A 24,200-nucleotide genomic window follows, 5' to 3' on the forward strand; every position below is an offset into this window, starting at 1 on the left:
ACGTTTTATTTTCTGGAGTCGATTGGATGAGGGTGAAGCGATATCGGTTTGCTGGTAGACAACGCTCTATCACTCAGTGTCGCATAAACTTTGTTTTTTCCCGAAACGACATGTCTATCATCTCGCCCTTCAATCTTTATTGTCGGGGATATTTTCATTTCTGTTCCCGATACAACGCAGATTAGATTCTTCCTATATAGAACCGAATTCGAATTCTATCCATGACGAAAATTTGAATACGCCGACATGTAAAAAACGTGCAGCGGGAGATTTGAGGAAAACAGACTCGAATTTCCAAATTTTTCAGATAATTGAATAGCTTGTAGTGAAATTAAACGAACAGGAATTTCTGAGGAAACTGCCAGAACTACACATTTTAGGCTTCTTTCAGAAATAAAGAGAAAATGTTGGTTTATTTATACCAATTCACACTTTTGAGGATGAATAATCTGTTCTGGAAATTGTGGGAATTCGTGAACCTGGAAGCCTCATCTTGTTTTAATCTTTTTATTTGTTTTTTTTTATGTAAATTTTGCCATCTACTGCTGAGTTCATTACCCGTTTGTCATCATTTCAACGAAGATAAATCTGTTTTAATTTTATTCTTATTCAATTCATTCTATGGAAATATTCACGATAGCCACGGAAAAAAATTTTTTTATGAGTAAATAACGGACAGTTGACGTGCAAACCGATATTTCAAATATCTTGAAATAGCGATAAAAACGATTTCCTTCATTGGAAAGTATCAACCATAAAAGTATTTAGGTTGATTTCTCGTAATAATTGCATTATTATATATTTCAGAATAGTTATTCGCAATTTTTTTCGATTTCAATGGGAAAATAGCAAATATCTGTCAACAACAAACACGAAAAATTCAATTCGAAACAAATATGAAGGTAAACTCACCATTTAGAAGACTCTGCATCAAATACTCAAGAGGGAATCTGCAATGAAAGAAAAATTGGTAAATCTCGAAACTTTCCACACAACTAATTACGGTTTATTATAATGGAATGCAACGAACACATTAAAGGACTCGGAGAATCAATTTTCGGGTTTCACTTGACACGGTGCGTACAGTTTCTGGGTTACGTAACAATGGAAACCCAAAACCAGGTGTCTAAAAGTAGCACGCGATTCCCGAAGAGGTGACAAACTTATTAACGATTTTCTGTCACAAGACAGATTATCTCATGTCAACGTCATTTACACGGTGACATTTGAAAGGAACAAATGTTCGTCTTCGGATATTTCCCCACTTTGAAGCATGTGTGTTCTAAGTTACTCCAAATTAACCTTCTTTTACCAACTGGCGACCCTGATGCCCTGAGAGAGAAATCAGGAATATTTTGTCTCTACGAGGACAGTGGATGAATCTTGCTTTACTTCTTGTACCGAGGATATGCTGAATTGAACCATTGAACCAACAGTTTCAAAGGTAGTTTATACAACAAATAAAATAAAATGGAATAAACTGAAAAATTAAATAAGAGATATAAACATGCACAACGGTAAACTCTTGGATATACAAGAAATAAGATGCTAAGGAATCAAGAAAAGAAGGATAGCCAAGAGTCTTTTTCGTCTTATTTTATTTTATTTGCTGCTTAAACACTCCTTCAATCCACACTGCTGTAAAACACTCTAATTCCTTAACTCCTGGGATTTTTCGAACGAAATTCGATTAGTCCATCTTGAATGTCCGCAGATAAACGTTTAATCAAGCGACAGACGCAATGAATATTCGAATACAATGTCCCTAATCCTTTGAAACTTTCGCCAGTCAGTATTTATCTGTTTAATCATTTCTATTGCCGGCGGTCCAGCTACGGCCAATGTCCATCATGGCCAGTTTGGCCCGACACTTTGCATGCATAATGTGGGGGAGCCCGGTTCAATTTTGCACGGCCATCGCCGGCCGCTCAACGGTAGTCCGTCTTAAATCCGTATAAATGGCACACGTGGGAATTGTCCGGGGTCAAAGATATAACAGCCTCGGAATGGACACCGGTCGTATCAAAATGAATGGAGGCGTTGATTGGGAGATTTAATTATACAGGAAGGGGGCTCGCCTACTTCCACCGTCATTCAATTTTTAAGGTTAGATCCGGATGAGGGGGTGATTTTGGGCATTCTCCTACGCTGATGTTGTTAAGGGTGGATGCAGCTTAGATTATAATAGAGGAAGTAGTATGCCCTTATCTGGAAGTACAAGTTTCAAGTGGTTTACGAAAAGCCAAGAAGAAAGCGTCAAGAACTCGAATATTTTTCGGATAAAGTCCACATGTCCAAAGGAGCATGTGGACTCTTCAGAACGCAGGAGTCCCAGGTCCATAGTCTGAATCTACCGAAATGTCACTAATTCATAAAAAATTGAAGATTCGAATCAGGAAATTTTCATTTTGTTCGATGAAAATTCGCGCGAGCCTAGCCGCGAGCAAAATTTGCCTCCAGAATCGTCGCCATCCAACCTGGATCGTCTGATTTTTGACTGGAAAATTCAATTAAACCCGATATGCGGTTCTCTCAAACGTTTCGCATCAGCCACAAATTCCAATTATACGGGTTTGTTTTGAATGACGTTCTACACGCCCTCAAACAAGAGGGCGACACTCTGAACTCATGACAAATTACCTTTCTGATTGCATGACTGCTCATTAATTTATTCGAATAAATAAGCTCAACAACTGCGAACCGTTTTTCTCGCTTTCCTCACGATCCATGTCCGGATGAATTGGCAGAGCAGAAATAGACCCTGGGATATTTTTTTAATTGATGCCGCCCGCTCTCGGCGGAAGATAAATAGTCCAGTAAACACAGCTCTGAAATCACTTTTCTCGGAATAAGCTGCATTTTTGATATAATGATTGTAACGGTGAAAGAAATACATGCTCAAAAATGCAGGTGTCAGAATTATCAGGAACATTGAAAAATTCGTGCAAATGTTAGAAAAATCACGTTTTTCTCGAAATTTTCGAAAATGAGGAGGTTTATCAAAAAAAGTTTCGAACAGAAGTTGTAGAGCGGAAAATTCTAGTGAGAATCAAGTATTTTCCCATACTCAAAGTGTTCATACCGACCGATTAGCAACGTATATCTGTATTTGAGCGAGGCAATCGAATTTTGAATTTCCCGCACGACGACAAGCCAGAAACGAGTGGTTTGTCGAGCGAACATCTGCCTGGAATACAGGGTTGGCTTCAAGTTATTTCGTCTGGAGAGTGCTTTCATAATTATTAAAATATTTTCGGAATAACATGAAATAACAGCTCTTGCTATAAAATTATTCGCTATGAATTAGGTATTGAGTCGACGTTTCCATCATACCGGGTGTCACAAAAGGTTTATTGAAATTCTAAGGGTAGTATGTCTCATAAGAATAAATAATTTTTTTTGAATGAACATATACCTGAAGACGCTTCGTTTTTAAGATAAAAGGTGAAAAACTTCTAAGAAAAAAAATTGAAATTTTGCGGAATACGCAATTGAAAAATAAAGTTAGTGACTATCACATGCCTGAAAATATTTTAATTGTTCTAATCGTTATTGGTCTACCAATTTTCATTCAGAATAGGTAAATTGAATAATGAAATGCTGCATTGCCTTTCAAAAACACGTTATTAGTTAAAGATGAGAACACAAAATTTCATAAGACAGTAGGGATGAAGAAAAAGTCAAAGCGTGAATATGAAAAAAAACCTAGTCAAATCTGTGAAAAATTGGGTTCACCAAACAGATTTCATAGACAGGACGTCTATTAAGAGAAAATAAAAGCAGTTAATAAAGCTGAACTTCATGAAAATCTGAATGATGAATTATCGAATTCAAAAAACTAGGAACGATATGAGATACCACTGATTCGACTGGACGTGTTGGTAAATAACCAGGAAAAGATTCAAGGTATATATGATACTGAAGCTGATATTGCAATGATAAATTATAAGATTTCGAAAAAATTGGGCAAAGAATTGATAGAATATAGGAGCACGTTCAGAGCAACCTGTGGTAGATATTGATAAAACAGATAGTATTGTAAGATTGAAAATGGAAGATCATTAATATTGAGGATTTCATTGAAGTTATTGTTATAAACAAAAGTATTTTGAATATGACCTGTTGATAAGTCTCGATTGTATTAAAAAATTTTGTTTAACTCCAGATGAAAACCTAAAAATTCTGCAGAAAAAGGAAGAAATTAATTAAATAAAACAAAATGAAATATACTAGATCCACAATATGAAGTTTATGAATTTTAATGAATTTAATGAAGAAGATTACAGAAAATCACGTTTATGCATAGAAATTCTATATTTTAACAAAATTATTGTTCCGGAATCTCAACCTTTTCTGTTAATTGGTGAAATGATAAAAAAACCTAGAGATTGTTAAGTAGTTTTCAGCGCTAGATATCAATTCGGCTTTCTCGTCGATTCCTATCAGAGTAAAAGATAGGTATAAAATAGCTTTTACTCAAAATTCAGTAAAATATCTGGAACATATCATAGAAAATAAAACCATTCGTCCGATTTATGATAACGTGAAAGCCATAAAATTCATTTATTCCAAAAACAAAGAATATCGAGCAATTTCTTGGAAAAATATATTTTTATCATAAATATATTTCCAATCGGTGTAGAATTCTAGAACCATTTCATAATTTACTGAGAAAAAATGTAGATTTCAAGTGGACGGATGCCTGCGAAAAATCGTTCAATGAAATGAAAGAAATATTTGTCTAGTTCTCCTATTTTGGCAATTTTTGCTCCAAACTCCCACATAATTTTACAAACTGATGCTAGTATCGAAAGGATTGGTGCTATATTGTAGCAATCTCAAAAAATAATTGAGCCTGTTGCAGTGTTGCATATTTGTGAAAAGTCGATTAGTTTAAACCTTTTTACAATATCTTCCTTTGTCTTGAAGATATAACCAAATTTTGATATTTTGTCGATTTAAAAAATGTGGCATAGCTTCTTTATTTTCGAAAACATCTTAAAAGGATCAAAACTCTTCTACTAAGGCTGAAAAAAAACTTCTTTATTTTGAATAGTATCTTTTTTTGATCTGAGGTTATGCAAAAAATGAATAGCTTTTCGAAAATATACAGGGTGTACCAAGTTCGAGGGCCTATATTATACGTTTCTGGAGAACTGGATTTTCCATGACCATGTATAATTGATATGAAACAGATTTTATTAATTTTACTCTTCGTACGACATAAATTCAGAAAATCCCATATAACTCAGGATTTATTCATTTTTAGAGCATTGACATATTAGAACACTGTCATTATTTTTTTTCGAAGAATCCTACGCAATCATAAAAAATTAGCGTTCTAATTTGAAAAACGAAATCTTGATTCCCATTTTTGACACAGCATTTGGAACACTCTGTGGAAAGTTTTTCATTTTTTTCTCAATATTATGAAAACAATTTGGACGAATGCAACGATTTGAACATAAATATATTCAAAATTGAATACTGTATCATATCAGAAACGAAAAAATAGAGAAAAAAAATTTATGAAAAATTTATTTCCATTCCCTGTATAACTGAAAGTGCTTGGGCTTCAAGAATATTTAAGGTCAGTAGATTATGTCGAACAATATCATAATCCAAATTTTCAGATTTCAAATAGGTTCATTTCTCCAGAAACGTCTAATAGACCCTTTTATATTCAAAGCAAAATCACCATTTCAAGGAAATTCCCATTTTCGACAGAATTCTATGAAACCATTGAACACAAAAATTTCCACTCAAAATAAATTTCCATCTCTATAATACGAATTAAAACTAAAATATCATTTGTTAGCTGGAACATCTATAAATTCAATAAAATCATGTGATTCATGTTACACTCAATTTGAATACATACCAAGCAGAATTTCTATAATCAATGTTAATATAAATATAACTCATAAAAAGTTCTCAAATTGAGCACCATCATTCTGCTAACAAATTCGAAATATTTTCCTAGCAGAATTCAGCAGCATAACGCAGAACCGTCTCTGATGGCGTTTCTGACTTTGCTCTTAATCAGCCCTATTTATAACTGAAGTCTTGAAATTCTGTTTTAATACATCCCCATTAAAAAATGAAACGATTGGGGATCTTGCTCTCTAGGTTGCCTATATCTATGGAAATGCTTCTTTTTGGAAATAATCTAGGGCAGAAAATTTATGAAAATTCACCGCATTGTATGACCTTACAATTACAATGTATTGAAGTATTCTATGTCCACTTTATTCATAGAATAATGTATGTGAGACTCAGAGATCAGTTGGTGATTATTTCACTTTTATGTTGATTTTGCCTTGAAGATATCGACATATGACATATCGATATGCGATCAGAAGAAGCACGTATTTGTATTTAAAGTAACTAAGCTGTTGTTTTTCCACCCTCAATACAGGAGATAAAAAAATTGAATATAGTATTGTATTCCCAGTGAAAAAGTGCCTGTGGAAAGTTTTTATCGTTGAAGATATTTTGGAAAATAAAGACGCCATCTAGTTTAGAAGAACCAGAAACAGCCAAAATCAAGCGACTTCGGATACCCTGTACTATAAAACAATTATTTTTCTAACGTGTTTTGAAATGAAAAATAAATGATGCTTGTTGTGGGGGCAAATAAATTTTATATACCCTAGTTTGGAGATATTCGCATTCGATGATATCCCTCACACTACTGAAATTTTTTGCATAGAGATATAATATTCCCCATTCCCCAATTTTTTATTCACCATAGAGATAAATAATATATAATGCCCAATTTTTTCAAAATTTAATTTTATTAATTTGACACGTTTCGATGCTACTCACAATCGCGTTGTTCGGGAGTATAGCGCTAGTCACAGTCGATATACGAAGTCTATTCATTTAAATTCAGTTAAATCATAAACATCTGGTTTCCCCGTCTAAGCTTCCGTCCAAGCCAGAAATTCGAGCGTTTAGAGCGTATATCGCAACAAGAATACAACCCTGGCCAAATAAGCTGCACCCCAAACTACACTTTCTGGTATCTTTTTGTCATGTAGCCGAGGGCGAAATTAAAAATACGAATATACGTTGATTATCATCTTTGAGGATGGAAAAAGACTTGATTCTTACTAGAATTTTCCGTTCTACAACTTTTGTTCGAAACTTTTTTTTGATAAACCTCCTCATTTTCGAAAATTTCGAGAAAAACGTGATTTTTCTAACATTTGCACGAATTTTTCAATGTTCCTGATAATTCTGACACCTGCATTTTTGAGCATGTATTTCTTTCACCGTTACAATCATTATATCAAAAATGCAGCTTATTCCGAGAAAAGTGATTTCAGAGCTCTGTTTACTGGACTAAAAAAGGGGGCTGCGATATGTTTAGAATATGGGATGAACCACTAGCTACGGTTTTCGGGTGCCTTACGCCAAAAATGGTCTTTAAACACTTTATTCTGACATTATAGAGGAATAAACGACTATATCATCTCATATACTCGTAATTATTGGTTTAGCGTTTGCGCAAATCACGCCGTTGCGTTCCGTTTGACCTGAGTAGTTGTTTCGCGGTATAAAGACCTTTTTTCAATGGTACTGCGCAACTCTTGGCATATTTAGTGACGTATTCAACTCCCATACTGTAAAATGGGAGTTTAACGATTCAAAACTTTTTCAAACTACTGAGCAAGCACCAAGAGAACAGTCACTACAGTGCTAAGTAGAAAGGGAGATTGGGAAAAAGAACTCATCCCCAAATCCTCAAAAGTGATACTAATGAATGTTATACAGATGGTTCAAAAACCATATATTATTCAGTTTACTGACATACCTAGCAATCAAGGACGATACTATGAAAACAATCAATCTAGTATATACAAAATCCTTACTTCCGTGAGCAGGGAAAAAAATTGAAACGATTTCACCCCTTTGATATAATCCAGACTACCAATAAAAGCCAGTGACTCGAGTGAAGGCGCTCTACCCCACGTCATTTCAGAGATGTCGAGTTAATCAAGCACTAGCTCTCTTTATGATTAATTGCCTGAATGATGCGAGCAACGCAACGTATTGTTCATCTTTTTACATCCTTTTCGCATCCATTATCCTCCTCTCTCGGTTAGATAAGGGCCAACAAACTGCTTTAGATGCTCAACCACTACATGATTGATTAAGTACATTAAGCCTCTGAATTAGAATCACATATTTAATTCCGTCCTCCTTGCAAATGATTGTAGGCGGAATTGAGTTAGTACAACGGCAGCCACTTTCTTGGCGTCAAAATGTCATAAATCAAAAGTCCTCCCCCGGAAGCTTTCCTGGTGCCCCCGTTCTTTTTTCATCCACGTCGCATCTTACACGGATTAATTGCGTTTTCGGTGATGAATAAACCCCCTCATACGATGCACGAATGAAAATTCGTCAACGAATAAGGACAAACAATTGGCCGCAGAATTAACATTTTGAAACCCAACTAGATGTACTTTTTACTAGCTCTGTAGATTTGAATCTTACGTTGACCGAATTTTCCCTCCGACGTCATTTAGAATAGCTTCGAATTTTCCGTAAGCATGTTCGTCATCTAGATCGATTACTGGCCGAATTTTCTCCGATGAACTTGTAAGTATTCCAACGGACTCGGAAACGTAACGAACCCCACTTTATTGATATCGATTACACGGCGAATCCGTCCGTCAAGCCGTGAACAACAGAAACAAAATAAAATACGAGAATTAATCATCCAGACGTTGGAAAACGGGCAAGGGACTACGTGTTTCCGAATAAATTGAATATTTTCTGGTTTCGCTTTAACAACGTGGCTCCGGGTGACGTTCGAACGAGGCTCTTTGAAGTGGACATGCCTCGAAAGAATCCTTCCTCCTTGCTGTCTCTCGGTTTCCGCGATTTTTATATTTAATGATGCTCGTGACATGTCGAAATTCGATAGCGGGGCTTCGACGGTCAAAGAATATTATGTTCTTCGCCAGTACCATATCGTATTATATACCCTTGTTGATATATCTGACGTGCCTTTAATGCCCCATGGACTCCCTATCGTATTCCGGATCCGATCTACGTGAAAACCGGGACACTCTAATGAGTTTTCACGCTACCTTTGAAAGTTATATCACTGACGGGTCGGACAGTAATTCATATTTCTGCGGAACTTCGGTTCATCATTTTCAATAATAAATCAATGGGACCCAGAAGGATAATTTGGGCAATTCCCGATTCATGTTGAAAAACGAATAAAAATATTTGTCCAGACTCTTGCTCGGCAGATGGTTTTGTGAAATGCACAGAGGGATATTTTTTTAAATAGCGACCATAACTTTTTGTGCCAGAAATGGATAGACCATTTCTTGCTGAGGTTTTTACTTTTTTTGTTAATTTTGAGGCCAATGATACAAACTTAAGGTGTGATTGATGATTCTGTAGGGAAATAATTGATGAATCACCTCAAACGTAATTGGAACAATATTTCAGCGTTGATAGAAACACATCAATGAGCAAAATCCCCTTCAACAAAGTGTCTATCCATTTTTGGCACAGAAAGCTAGGTTTGCCTTTCAAAACCCTCAATTATTCTCCATCACTTGTAGAGGATGAATGACAAACTTTTCAATCATACATGAAAACCTAACCTAACCATTTAATCCCTATAAAAGCGTTGATAAAAGACCTATCCTGAAAAAAAGGTCTATCAATTTCTAGCATAAGTTAATGTTGCCATTTAAAAAACTACCATCCGCATGACAAACTCCTCAATTACACATGGAAAGTAATTTTTAAGATGAATCAAAAAATTGTTCATTCCAATGTTGTTTTGCAATGTTGAAAATTGGTAATATGAAATGGAGAGAGTAAGAATTTGCGGCAATTTTCTGATAATGATTCTTCCCTATTCACAACTCATTAATTTCTCCATAATCTTTCAGTTCCCCCCTTATAAGTGGTAGTGTGAATGTTTTTTTGTTCGTACAGTTAAACGTGTGAAAGATCACGCAGAAAAGTATTCGAAAGCATCCGCGAACGAAGCAAAAACGAAGGACAAAGATTCCAGTACGAGTTTTTCTGTTGTAAATCAGACGAATCGCCGGGCAACCCGTTGAAAACCGAATGACGTGACGAGGGATTAAATAGAGAAATAAAAAAGTCATCCCTTACAATGTAAATGAAATATCGAGCAAGGAAATTAGTGTGCAAATTTAGTAAACCAACATAAAGGAGAAATCCCCCGAAATAGGACAGGTCACACACCTGTTAGTTTGGATCATAAAAATCAATTCATTCTTAACGGAAAACCAACAACACCCATGACATTACATTGTACGAAGGTATAGGGGAGATTCGTGATAGACCAACAAGGATCGAAAAAAATAAAACACAAGTCATCAATGTTATTGTCCTCTGGCTACAAAACAGGTCGGTTAATTTCGAACCGGAGTTGTATTTTTTGAACGTAATCTAGACATAATAAGCTCCAAACAAACCGGGATACCGTGGTAGAGGCCTTCCTCGGCCAACTACGACATTATTATGCACGTGTGCAGGTTGAATATATATGTGCCAGTCAACGTCAACCCTCCTTATTTCTTTCTTTGTCCCTCTTCTGCTTTCACCACGGTCATTTTCATCAAGTTTTCTGTTACATATACCTACTTCACTACACTGAATTGATGGTTATACGCTGGTAATACCAGGTGCGACTGATATAGCCAGAGTATCATTTTGTCCTGTCCGGAATCCTCATTATCATTACAATGGAACCAATTACTCGAAACTGCGTTAGGAAAGAGTGGAGAGAATCGACATGCTTACCCATTTTTTGCAATAAACAAACGAAATTAATTTTTGAACGCGATCATATAACCCAGGTGAAACTGATTACTGCCCTCATATTTATCACATACATATTTAGCTGCGAGTCTCATTATATCAACAATTCCTCATCAACTATTTAGAAGAGAAGGTAAATTTTTCTCAATTCGAAGAAGAAAACTGCCATTACCATAATTTGCAGCAATTCAATGAATTCACACAAAATTTTTTACAAATATTTTTGACCTTTTCATCAAATAGCACACCCTTTTGATAGACCATTTTCAACTCAATATTACTGAAAGCGGACTGGAATCGACGCACAAAAAATTCTGGAAACGCAGAATTGTTTTAGGGTTACCAATCGCTGTACGTTGCAATGCTGATTGCTGATCACTCGAAATGACAGTTCGCGTTCAGATGACACCGATTTCGAATTCAACGAACGCACAAAGCCTAGGACTCGCACCAGTAAATTAATTTCGGCAGATCACCGATTTTCCAATGTTGCGATTTGTTTGACGAATTGAAATTATGTTTACTTCGTAACATGCAACATTTCGTTTGAATTGCAGAATAAACTAATTAGTAAACCATATAAATAGTCCCCTTTTCATTATTCCAAAAACAATTGTTATTCGTTTCCTATGCTGGTCGAATGGCCATTGTTTGATCAACGGTCATTTTCCTGAAATCAGCTTCCAATAAATGCAAAACCGCTGCAAATGCCGGATTCGATTATGTAAATACAAAAATAGGCTCAACGTGCTAATACTTTTTTTTGAGCCAATGGAAATTGCGAATTGGTTACTGAACCAAAAAACTCTCAGCCATGTTGATTCCATGAAAAATCGTCCGACATGATATCCTATAGTTTCCCGAAAATCAGATAAAATTAGAGAAAAAAATGTGAACAGTTCCATGTTTCCGGAGTCATATTTCATAAGGTTTAAATAACAAGGATTCAAAAATTAATGAAATTCTAAAGAATTCATTTACATTGAAAATTTTATTGAATGATGTCACAAATAAGCTTTCTTGGAAAGTGCAGCCACAGTTTGGAAGAACACTCTCCAAAATGTGGTTTAGTTTAGCTTAAATGTACCGTAATTTTTCACCGAACTTTTTCTATTTCATACTCCAGAATTATTTCGACCAATTTTCATGCGAATTTTCGAGACTGAAACTGCACCTTTAGTGCTCTATATTAACACGATTTCAAAAGACAGCTTCGCCTTGAATAATGGGCTTAAAAAAACGAAAACAATGCCTTCACGATGAGTTATTTCGAATCCGAGGAATGTCGACAAATGACTCTAATTTTAACCGGAATATGTTGTTTCAACCACTAAAACAGCTGACATATCGTTTTTCCTTCTATAGGGGCGAGCAGCACAAGATTTCACCCACGTTAAAAATCTCCCTTATCCAAGGTAACTAATTTGCTCTTAGACCTTTTAACGCTAGATAAATAAAAGTCATCTTTGCAACGTGTCAAATGTGGTGGTGGAATACTAATACGCCCCTTCTTTTTGGCCATCCTCCTTGTCTAATTAGAACATTCGTGAGGAAATATGTCAAAACAAACACACGTGCTTTTTTAGGGAATTTTACGGTTCGAAGGAATTCGCTTTGTTCGAGCGCCGTGGGAGATGTATTATTTTAAGAGATCCACTTATCTTACGTGGAAACTGCCGGAGTCACATAACTAAGCCAATATATTTCAATACAATATGTTTCCGACGTAGGGTTTCTACGCTAAATTTATATTGATTTATGTAAAGAACGCAGTAGTTTATAGTCGATCGCTGAATAGTTCCATGACATTTTTATCCGTTCTACGAACTCCCGTCTCAATAACGATGTAAATTCGGTAAATTATTACATCGATTCGAAAAATATAATGGCATTATAGTCCTTCTCAAACTCTCTCACCTGTTGTGATCAGTTCACAAAGAGAATAGTGAAGGTTTTTTCAATCATCCAACAAATTCGAACATGTTTGCCGAAAATCATAAAAATATTAAATTAATTACACTTGATGCATACAATTCGTATCATTTTGGCTTGCTTTCTCCTCTTGACGAGGAAAAAACTACAAAAATAAAAAACATCGAAATGTTGGAGAGTTTTACATTAGTTTGTTGCACTGGTTATGGAGTCAACAATTTGAGGTTGATTGAATTAGTGATTTCATACATGGAATTCAAAGGAAAGTCCTTGGATAAGAAAGGACATTATACAGATCCTCTCACTGGGTAGCATCTATGCGTTTCACAAACCATGAAAACAGCAACAATAGGTATTTACTTCTTGGGAATGAATCATTTGTCGTAACTAAACGAACTATTTTCTTCGTCTTATCAGATCAGAATTCAGTGGTGCACATTGTAAAAAGCGCAGACAAAGGAGATCTACAGCCATAGAAAACTTGCCTAGGGCAAACTAGTTGAAGTTTATTTCGACATACATGAAAGATCAAAAAGCTACCATTCCTGTTCTATAAATTACGAACTACGAGTGCCTACCTTATTTAGCATTGTATTATTTCTAATTATGATTTAGTTCGCCCTTCGTAAATATGTTTCCTAACTGAATATATTGATGTTTGGTATTGTGACCAGTGAACAATTTGTAATGGTTGAGCGATCAAGCTTAATGCGACTTGCTTGAAGAGGTTGAGAGTCAATACCTATACAGCTTGTTCAATTCAACTACCACTAATTTTATATCGGGGTTAGAAATTCCCACAAGATACGAACGGCCAATCTGACAGCCAACATTCGAAATGGATAAGTAGCTGAAGAAGAATTCTTTAGAGTATTCCTTACGACTATCCAACAATTCTTCATACAAATCTGCAAATTTACAGGTGAAGCGAAACTTATTTTGTTTATTGACATTTTCTGAGCAAATGTTTGATATTTTTCTTCAATTCATCCTCGGGAAAACACCGGAAAGACCTAATCGTGATTAGCACTCAGAGTCCAACTTATTTTTCGATAGATATAAAGAAGGCAATTCTCGGTGACGAGTCACCGCCTAAAACGGAATCATTTCATTTCTCTAATAACAAAGAAGATTGATTGCGACCAGATAGATTCAAGACCGATTCATCAACGCCGCCGTATCTTCTGCTGCTCGAGAGATCGGATAAAGGGTCCGATCAATCAAGTCGAACTTCCAGAGAGCAAAAGTTGGAAAAAAATAGAATCAATTAATACGATGGATAAGCCAGTTACTCTGTCGCCTTCATAATAAATTATTTCGACAACTGGGAGAGTACTCGGAAAATTAGAGAATGGCGCGAGCGACAATCTGTAATTCTTGACATGCAGATAATTAGTGGAATCTTGGGTATAAATGATCTTGACACATTATATGAAGGAGGCGAGAAGGATAAATCGGGTATCCTCCCAGGAGAAATCTCTGGAAATTGTAACGAATTTTTCGACAATCAATTTATTATTCTATCGCACGAAACCAAGGAGCCTGCATTATTCATCTGTTGACTTCCCCATGTGGTACAAAAGATGGTTATACCGCCAGTGTTCTGTTGACAATCCTACTATTATCAGAAGCTCAGCTCGTGGTAGCTTCATCAGAAGTTGTCTGTGAGGACACCACTGAACCTTTTCCCTGTGCAAGTCCAGAAGAATGCTTCCAGAGGGTTGTTGGTCTTTCTCAAGCCCACCAAAGCGCTCAGGTCCAGCAGGTATTAACCTTGATAACCTTTTCACAAGTATATCGCTTTTTTCGTTTCCTTCAATACCACAATGCCCTCACCACTCACAGGAGAGCCACCTCATTTCCTCTGGCCAGCTTTATGGTATTACGGCATTCCCATGTCAGCAGGGGTTTTCTTTCTGAGGAAAGAAAAACTCGGACGCCGTCTCCAAGATATTTTTGGCAACTTTGTTAGTTTTGGGTTAGGTATTGACCCACGTAAATACTATGGGCCCCTCAAAACACAAATTTGCTGGTCATCAAGTCAGATCCTGATTTCTTCCAAAATTCTATGTTATGGCATTCCTCAGGAGTTCCTATTTTGCTGCTCCGAACACAGTTTTGTCTTGATAGCTGTGAAACTCTTGCTTAATAATTCTCTGCCACGAAGTAGATCCCGAATGGTTCTTCTTCATATAAGCTTGTTATTGACGATCATTAATTGTCTGAATTCTACAATGAAAAAAATCTGAGATGCGATACAAGAATCCAAACCTCGACAACTAAAGCTTGGGTATGTGTGCATGGTTTATTGGACTTTCAAAACAGTTCTTCAGAACAATTTTTTCAGTGTGTGTTGATCTGCTTTTCATCAATACTATTGATACTATCCTTTGCATAAATCACTCAAACTTTTCCTCATAAGGAACGCTGAGGGCCCCTGTAAAACCACGTATCGCATTTCCCAAGGGACCCATTGTGGCCGTAGATGTTGAACCCATATCCATTTATCAGATTTGTCCCGAATTTAGCGTGAATTGAAATCCAACTAAATTACATAAGGTCGAAATAGACCACTGTGGGTATAATTCACCTACTGAGATGATTGCACGTAGATTAGAGACGGGTCACCGACCTTCCTAATCATCCACTTCAGCTTATGCACGTCCTCTTTGATGTTAATCTTCAATTGACGTTGAATCGGTCCTTTCGGCGTAGAAAATGGCAAACCTCGCAGATAATATCAATTTAATCTCGTATAGTATATCATCTGTTTGAGGCTTACCAAAAGCGCTACACGAAGATACACTTTGAAGCAGATAGACTGGCCGAAATGAATTCATTCTGGCCCCCATTGGTAATTTCCAATAACGAAGCTTTGTCATCCATCGAAAAAATACAGTTTACGTTTAGCATCGTACAGATTCCGTAGTTGAATCGAAAACTCTCCTCGGATAGTACTCAAAAAAAAACATGGGCGCATGAATTGAATTTGATGTAAAGTAACAATATGCTGTGAAACTTGTAACGTGTTTTTCTGCTCATAATGTATAGCGCAATACCAGTGGAGCATAAGGGCTCCTTGTGACTTGCTGGAGCCGTCATTCAATGAGACCATCTGTGACTTGGCGATTGCTTCTGGAGTAAATCTGGGATTTCTGTTTAGAGCTCGCAAAGATTTTTCCTTCTCCCAACAGACCCGGTGTCATTAGGTCCTTCGGAGGAGACAAAATTCACAAGGAACTTTTTGAAGTGTTCAAGTCGCCGAAGTCTCCAGAGTAATTATCTGTTTTCTCCTTTTCCTGATACTCTTTCTTGTAGTGTTCTATAGGTACAACCATGGCCAATCTTCCTTAGATCTGACCTCTAGTATGCCACGTCTGGGAAAACTGTCAGAACAACTCGCTTAACAGCTGAAGTCCACCTGTCGAGCATCTGACATCTATATGTTTATTCGCGCTGATCTCAGAGACCGCATTTTTAGGTGAAATTTAAGAGGGAGGGATGCTTTCATTAATTTTGCAGAGTGTTAATGATCCAATTCTCCTCGTTCGGCAATGGCGTAGAGAAAATAACAATTAAAAGGTCGAAATTTTGGCGGGTCACAGATCGCGATAACGGAAAATTGAATAAACGGCCGGCATTTCCATTTATAACAGTCTCCTTCGCAATGGGCAATTTGCGGGGCCCCCCTTTTTTCATTCGCTCCGTCGGCGTCCGTGCGCACGTGGTGTCCATCAGGGGGCCCGTGCAAGACGGCGTTCGCAGCGTCTGACTTATGCTGGTCATCGTCATTGCCAATTATATTTAAATACGATCATGCGGGCATTGCTATATTGTTGAACGTATGCAAATTATTCTTGTATCGGTAAACGGTAGCGGTCACTGCGTGCTGGAGAGTAAATTGAGCACCTCCAGTTTTAATTTCGTGCGAGCACGATGTCCGCTTATTATTATTGTACGCCTGGAGATAGGGATTGGAAACGAGCCATGATGGTCGATCAGATTCAACATTTCATACTAACAGTATTCCTAACTTCCGCTACTTATTAATTTCCTTCCCTCGGAAGACAGGCCAGTTCGCTTTTCTCACGAGTAGTCCTTACTGTATCGAAGAAAAAGTATTGTCATGTTAGATCAGGGTACAATTCAAGTCTACTATGATAAACAAGAAGCAATCATCAACTGAAGAATGAAAGCTCTTACCGATGTAAATAAATCGTCCACGATCATATCTTTCCTTTCTATCTTTCAAAAACACGAAACATTTCTGCGTTTGGTCGAAGCTCGGAGCTGCGCGAAAAAAAAAACCGAACAGGATCTTCCAAATCGAAGGTTTCAAGAACTAACAACCACTTAACTTCATCTCTGGGAAGTGATAAAATGCGTTTTTGTCCGTACCTGCGCAATCGTTAAACCTTCTCGGAAAATGAGGGAATCGAAACGCTCAACTGAAAAAGAAGAATGTTGATCGCCTCCTCGTGTTCGCCGAAATCTAAATCAATGGTGGATTGTTTTATAATAGATGCTACGATTTGCGGGAAGACGAGGCAGATGGCACATCTCGTCCACCAGTTCAATACGACAGATTTCGTGTGGTTGTCACATCCCTGAGATTGCTCGCATAGAAGAAGCCGGAAAAAGCAATTTCTTCGCCGATAGAATTTCGATCTTATATTTTTATTGGTTCGATATGCTCATTTTTCATCTCCATTTCAACTGTAGATTAATGTTATAACGAGTTTTGAGAATATATACATAGACCAAGATTCACGAGTACGAAAAGTGAGATCTACGTTCTAAATAAACTGCTCGTCACAAGTTGAGGATATTGGATAATTTGTTTTTTTTTGTTAGAATGAGGAGATGTTACAGAAATGATGGAATATTGAAAGAGAATGTTATGTTTCCACAGATTGATCAGCCAGCAGACTTTGCGGTACGGTTATACATTTTAGAAAGCATGAATGGAGCATGAAGAGCAATGTCAACATTTCAGCGATCGAACCAATTTCCGATATCGTTCCTTAAACGCGGATATGGATCAGTTTCAATTACGGCTTATTTATGGGTTAAATCCCCCGGGAAGACGTGGATTGTTGTGCAAACGAAGACCTGGAAGTTTCAATCAAACTCGGAAAACAAGGGATGGTTACATAACGTACATATTGTCCGCAGGATCCCCTATAAGCTTCGGGATACCTGACATCGGGGCAACGGTTTCGTCAATCAAAAAGTAATGCGATCGGATAGAAAGCAATAGGCCACATCAAAAATAATGATGCTCCCTGAGTATACGGATTCCTCGACGGCATCAAACGGGCGAGCGGGTCATGTGAATCAGAACTTCTGATAGTTGGAAAAGGGACGACGCTTTGTGCCGCTAATATCCGGCAAATTGACACAAATACGTGGTGGGCCGGCAGCGGTGAAGCCATGTGGTCAGCCGTGGGGTCGGTTAACCCGAAAAGGGGTGACCTGTGGCCAGGATGACCGTGACAAGCGCACTCTTGAGGGATGTCCTCTTCTCTACTCGTTCGTATATAATTGTTTGTTTTCTCACGCTTCGTCTCTTACTCTAATTGATGTGCTGTATTAAAGCGCACTCGTGTGCGTTTACTTCCTGAGCCCTCAGTTCTTCATTACGCCGAAAATTGGGGAACTGTCCGAAAGGCCAATTCGCCCTGGTCGGATATGATTTTCGCTAATAAGCGCAAAGTGCCCTCTCTTCCACCGTATACACAGAATTCCTGAGTGACGTTTAATAGCCGATCGCTTCTATTAGGGATGCTGACCAATAGACCGTGCATTCGACACGCTTTCAGTGCATTTCTGCACGGATATGGTAATATTCTCGGATTCGGCGAATTGCCGCGAAGAGCCACCAAACCGAAAACAACAATGGACGAAAGGCACTAATTGAATTCCCTACCAAACCTTCCAATTGTACCAATGGTTTTCGGGTTCACCGAACACGAATCTACTCCGCTGTCCATAACAGCCAACATTTACCACGGATGAAGAAAAATCTCCCAACGATACCGAGCATGCTTTCTCCAATTATGACGATTTATATGCCATTTCTTCTACGTCACCTGTTTCTTCAGAATTTTCAACTAGATCGCTCACTTTTATACCACTCAACGTTTTCTCAAAATCTACGACGAATCAGAAAGCTTTGTTTAGCTTTATCCTTGAAGCATTGAGTATTCACTACTCAATGCCTGATACCAATTTGAATTGCAGTATCTTCTAAGACTAATAATAGCAATTCCACAGGCTCTTAAGGTGTTTGGAGAAACAAATATGTACTTCGCATTTCCTTGAACTTCCTTCAACTATAAGATGATAATTTCGTAATTTTCCTATATGCGACCTGTATTCCCTATAAGGAAAGTTGAGGCTGTAGCTATGAGAGTATCTGTATAGAATTTTTGAGGAAAAAGTGCCAATTTTCAACGTGATCTTCGAAAGGAACCCATATCATTATCCCCATCATGGTCTCCATCTCGAAGTGACCAGCAAAAGTCATTCGAGAGCACACCGAACGATCTATGGCATCTCATGCGTCCTTCAAGATAACGACACCCTGCAAACAAACGCAACCGACTCTCCAATTCAATTGGTCGGAAAAGTGTCACTCGAAATTGTCCGTGTCACTTTGAGCCCCCTCATTGACTACCGATAATTATTATTTGCGACAATCAATTGGTTGCAAATATTCACTGCGGGATATCACGGTGACGCACATGACGAATTTGCTAAGGCGAAGGGCGAGCACGTGTCGAAACTGTCGGTACATAGGACGTACGATTGTTTCAACTTCCATTGTCACACAACGATCTCGTTGCGAACGAAAGAAACTGGGGAAATTCGAAGGTTCCCACTGTATCCAGTTACGTTCTGAAGATCACTTAATTCGGTTGGGAGTATTGTGATTCGGGAGGAATAATAAACCATATTCTCACAATGGACCGATCTCTCGCTCAACTCAAGAGTTTTGGTCAATTCAGGTTTAGGATGTTCTGTCCTAGTTGAGCTCGTCTAGTTCTATTGAATATCGTACTCCATGTTTCAAAAACGTCAGGATACTGTGATGGCCAGAGTAGTGAACCAAAATTGACTTGCCTAGAAGTAAATGGTAATATTGCAAGCCCTGAGAATGACTGTGGCGTCTCTCTCACAAGAATTCGACCAAGTTCTATGAAACAGTGTGCACCAGGATATCTTGAAGGCCAGGGTAGTACACCAGTTTAGCATTGTATCAAAATAAATGGGTGAAATCTCAACTCTTCCAAAGTTGTTCATAAGAATTCGATGAAGGTCAATCGAAGGTGCTTGAGCTGTGAAACACCTTGCTGGCTAGGGCAGATAAAGACGATTTTGAGCTCGTACTCCATCAGTTGTGTTGTCCAACAAGATTCTGACTGGGAGAAAATCAAGCGGACTGAATCCGGTGAAACATGAATTAATGATGAAATTTCTTTCATTATTTTTCGAATGGCTCCGGTGGAGTCCTCAAAAGTGCTGTTAAGAATTAACAGACGGGATTCTCGTCCCATTGTCCCCGTCTTATCTTATTCATTATCGCGACAACGGTAATTAAGCAACCCGACGAACATCTTCTCCCGAATTGGTCTGGGGTCGAGGGTGGAAACATCGAATTATGAATTCAGCACGCATAGACGGGGTGGGTTGAGGGGGTGCGAGGGGAGAAAATCTTCATCCTTTACAAGTTGTGATCCGCGGAGAATCCGAATACACGCATTCCGTCCGGATTTGGTACGCCGCGCGACAATATTTCCGGTTAGCGGCGACACCGTCATTGACGGGGCGCGTGACAAGTAGCGTCAGGCGGAAATTAATTAATACCGAGGCATTCGTCGGCCGCATTAATTCGAATATCGCCGCCCGCATATTTTTAATCAGGCGCACGCAATTAGAAAATTCTGCGCTTATCGAACGCCGGATTGTTCAAATGTGGCCGAAATGAAAGGTTCAGCGTGGCTAATCGGCGAATGAATCTCCGCAGAAAAATCAGACAGCGGCCGCATACCAATTTGGTCTCGTCGAGATCCAAATATGAGGTTCAATCTAACGACAATTCACCTTTGTAATGGAACACAATAAAAATTATGTTATTTTACGTTTTGTGTCAGTCATATTCCAATAAGCAGATTGAAATTAATAGTTCAGCTACTGCGCAAATGAGTTTAAGCATATTCGAATATGAAAGACATTGTAAAATAGACTAAAATTAAAAATTTCACAATTTTAAAAACCGAGCACGTTCATCCTGATGCTCAGAATCGAAGAATAATTCTGAAGAGCTTTGACATAAAACAAAAATATAATCTATTCCGTGTTGACAACAAGATTCCACCAAATCAGATACACAAATTTACGAATGAGGCAAAAGAAGAATGAAACACACAAAAGTTAAGACATCTCAAAAAGTAGAAACTGTGGTAACCGTGATATAAATGATCTTCAAACACCTTCTAGATTCTAGAAGGGGGTTGCAAGGTCTTATGTGACCACCACAAGGGCTGTTTTAACCGTCCAGTTCCAGAGTTCCAATGAACTCTAGTATCTCGGATGGCCTCAGGTAGGTTACCTCCTCACTTCTAAAAGTTTCTCTTCTGAAGCAATATGTTGGATAGCAATGGCGAGGCATTCTGTCACCAGGTGATCTGGAGTTTCATTCTCCTCCCCACAGACTCTGCACTCGTCAGTTTCTGGTACTCCTCACACACCATGAGCACCATCGGATATCACCCCCATAGACGACAGCAAATCGATTCCTTGACAGAAGATCCCAAGAAGGTAAACGAATCTTCATCTTGATCTAGTAAAATTCACTGTTTCGAAGACCCAAACAACAATTTTTTTTTTGAAGGATTCGAATCTTCATCTCAATTTACTCAACCAAACTAGCTGGAAATGTTCAACGTTCACACTTACGATTCAAATAGCCCAGTGTAGGATCTTGTAAGGTGAATAGAAGATTCGTTTCTTGATCAATTTTAAATAACAGTTTTTCACGAAGGCAGAATCTTTCTCTTTCTGTCCTCGGACACAAAATAATGATGCACATTTCGGAACCAACGTCATACACCCCGAATGGAAACTTCTCAAGACAGTGAAAGACGGGAATGGTATACAAATAGACTTTCAGAATTTAATCAAAGTCGAAGAAATTCCCTTGTCATTGGCTCAAAGAAGGGAGAAATTAGCTAGAATATTGTCGAGCCACGAACGGGCACAAATTGACGAGATCATTTCTCTTCTTCATCTCGAGAGATCGATTAGAAGACGGGCGAAATACCCTCAAACATCTGCATCCTATTTAAAGCCAGAAATGAGCCTTCTGGCTCGACCCCTTCGAATAGGTCGAAGGCAAATACATGTCCCCACCAAATCCTTCCAATATTTCAGATATTTTTATGCAAACAGTGGTAGTGACAGTTATGTCCGACTAGATCTACGAAAGGGTAACCGCCGTATTTAGGGGAATGCGAATTGTCGCTAACTATCCCATTTGGAACCGGGACTCCAGTTACGCATTTCCACCTAATCCCTATATTACGGCCGGGTACGAAGCTATACGGCGCTCATTTTGCGAGCTCGCACTGCAAAATCATATTACTGGTACACTGGCGGCAATTTAAAACGATTTCGTCTTCCCGGGGCCGCTTTTGTTCGATGCCGAATAATGCACGTACACACATGCTAACAGAGACCGTGTTCAACCCGCCATGTGTCATTGCCTCCGTTGATCCGCGTTTTCAGCTATTGAGTCCGCAGTTCCCTAAGCCATAAATTCTCGAATAAAATTTAATGATTTTTCCTCTTAGAATCGTGATGTACTCGCCGTGATTAAAATGGTGTTCTCCGCAGATAGCGACGTTAATAACGCTTTCGCCAATGTGACATCGACTCATGGCATCGTAAAACAAATTAGGTAACTCGCTGTTATGAGCTATAGCTAGGCGGCAGTTAAATTCCAAATTGTCTAATTAGTATAGAAATCTCTATGATTATCGGGGTTGTTATCGAGGCTCACTCTGGACATTCCATTAATCACTCAATTACAGCACCTCTATACTTTCACCATCTCCGAAAAGACTCAATATCATCACCCATGCAAGAAAACACTGGGTCTTCAGTAAGAAACACCCACGTTCGAAGCAAACTCCGATGTTACAATAATTTCTATTTCGTACTACCAGTGGTACTACTGTAGTTTTTGTATTGGCCCTTCACAACCACTAACTGACAATTGGATTGTCGTTTTTATGGATACTGAGAAAGGAAATCAGATGCCAATAACACCAAAACCATCAAGCGGATTTTGGCCACAACTCTGAAAAATCCCTTAGCATCAAGCAAGAAAAAACCAACACAAACTTGGTTGTAGGTACATTACTCTTGCAACGTGTAGCTACTTGTCTGTAGTTGCGAGGTGCAGCAAAGCTCTGTTCGAAATTCCTAAAAATCTAGACGAACATATCCATCTTTACAATCGTAGTATAGCTGAAGAGCTGTTACCCATACTCCAGTGTACATCATTCAAAAAACACGATCAAGAACCTCTCGTGCACATCAGGTCGTCTCTGCTATGTTTGCAGATTGATTACCGTGTGGTGGTTGGACCTCTTCCCTGCAATCTAGAACTGCTGGAAGTTTTCCAGGGAAAATCAGATCGAGCAACATGTCGTACAGCAGGTGCTACTCGATTTTATGACATTGCCGTCAATCATCGTCAAGTGCTGCTTGATTACATCTGATAAAAGACTACGACCGTGTTATTATTGTAGTACTCGCTCGGTTACATGAACATATCCACTCTAATCATTCCATTATTTAACTACTGGCTGGCTGCTTTATCTTTATTGAGTTTAGTAGCCATCAGGAGCTATTTGTTACGGACGCCAGTAATCAGATCCAAATAAATTGAGTACGAACTGTGCGCTTTCGCATTAAAAACCAACTGGAATCTATAATGGATGCCCTGTCGATCAGAGATGGACGGGCCAATTTGATAAGACAGTTTTAACTCATTACATTTAAGCTTTGGAGTATTCTGTGCTGCAAAGCAGTCAGTCGTTGTTGAATTTTTTCTACGTTGGTTATAGGCCAACCCGATACGTGTACGTGGCTCAATTTGTCTCCAATATGGTGATATTCTGAACCTGCTATTACTCCTAATTTGACAGGAGTTCCTCTAGTCTATACTTCGAGTGATAAAAATTGATTTGACACAAGTCAAGCTTCTCCCACTAGAAGCCACATCTTATCGAACAAAAAAGTCGAAGAAATTATTAATCAATTTTGGTTCAAAGTATCAAAGAGCAAGAAAATTTTCAATGTTTCGAAAAAACCCCCATCATATTGTTCACCCCAATCATCCTTCTCTCGCATTTGAATGCGGCATTCCATAC

At 38.2% G+C, this 24,200-nt stretch overlaps 1 long non-coding RNA gene across 1 annotated transcript in view; it reads right to left on the reverse strand.

Moving 5' to 3' along the window:
* Positions 1-910: 910 nt before the first annotated feature.
* LOC123321651 overlaps positions 911-24,200 on the reverse strand; it is a 42,028-nt gene continuing 18,738 nt past the window's right edge. Inside the window, exon 3 of the long non-coding RNA XR_006538901.1 lies at positions 911-950. This is a non-coding gene — a long non-coding RNA (uncharacterized LOC123321651). The remainder of the gene's footprint in view (positions 951-24,200) is intronic.

Source organism: Coccinella septempunctata, chromosome X (assembly GCF_907165205.1).
Source record: "Coccinella septempunctata chromosome X, icCocSept1.1, whole genome shotgun sequence".
In the NCBI taxonomy this organism is placed as follows: Eukaryota; Metazoa; Arthropoda; class Insecta; order Coleoptera; family Coccinellidae; genus Coccinella; species Coccinella septempunctata.